The sequence below is a fragment of the Penaeus monodon genome, chromosome 15, assembly GCF_015228065.2.
Source record: "Penaeus monodon isolate SGIC_2016 chromosome 15, NSTDA_Pmon_1, whole genome shotgun sequence".
Taxonomy (NCBI): Eukaryota; Metazoa; Arthropoda; class Malacostraca; order Decapoda; family Penaeidae; genus Penaeus; species Penaeus monodon.
The window spans coordinates 46832090-46832726 of NC_051400.1; the positions used below are offsets into that span (position 1 = coordinate 46832090).

Here is a 637-nt window from a genome sequence, read left to right on the forward strand (position 1 = left end):
CTCCCCCCCCGCCCCCCGCCCCCTACTGCTCCTCCTGCGCCCGGAAGCGACCGCCACCTGTTGCGCGAGGGGGGGGGGGGCGGACCGGAGTCTCTGCAGGTTGCCTTTCATCTCTGATCAATTAAGGGCGACGCTGCACCTCTGACCTTTGACCTGACTTGCGGTTGACGTCCATCTTCCCTTCCGATATTATGATATATATTTTTTTTTTTCTCTCTTATATAACTTTGTTGTAAGTTCAGGTCCCCTTTTTTTCTCTCTCTCTCTAAGAGTGACTTTAGAAAATATGTCGCGAGGAAGCAAAGTCGGCCTAGCGTGTCTGGCCTAACTTTTAATTTAATATCTATCCCCTGCGAGCCACTGGGATAATAGACCGGAGCTGCCTCGACGTATTTTTAGTTATTTTTAGTTATTTTTCGTACCTGCTATATATTCTTCGTTGAGGTCAGTCATAGGGTATGTTGGGTATTGGCAAACCGTATATTTATTATTTATTTTTTTAGAAGTGATATAAACTCATAATTATTCTCGTTAGAGTAAGTGAGGTTGAACATAGAAATAAATGTCTATATGGAAGATAATTATATATGTAGTATGGTCTCTTGTAATGAAAACGTAGATTAGAATTTTTCAAAAT

General features: G+C 42.2%; 1 protein-coding gene across 1 annotated transcript in view; it reads right to left on the reverse strand.

The window, feature by feature from the left end:
* The window catches only part of LOC119582056 (gamma-aminobutyric acid receptor subunit alpha-1-like), a gene marked incomplete at its 3' end in the record, with an annotated part of 210639 nt that overhangs the window by 32204 nt on the left and 177798 nt on the right, over positions 1–637 (reverse strand).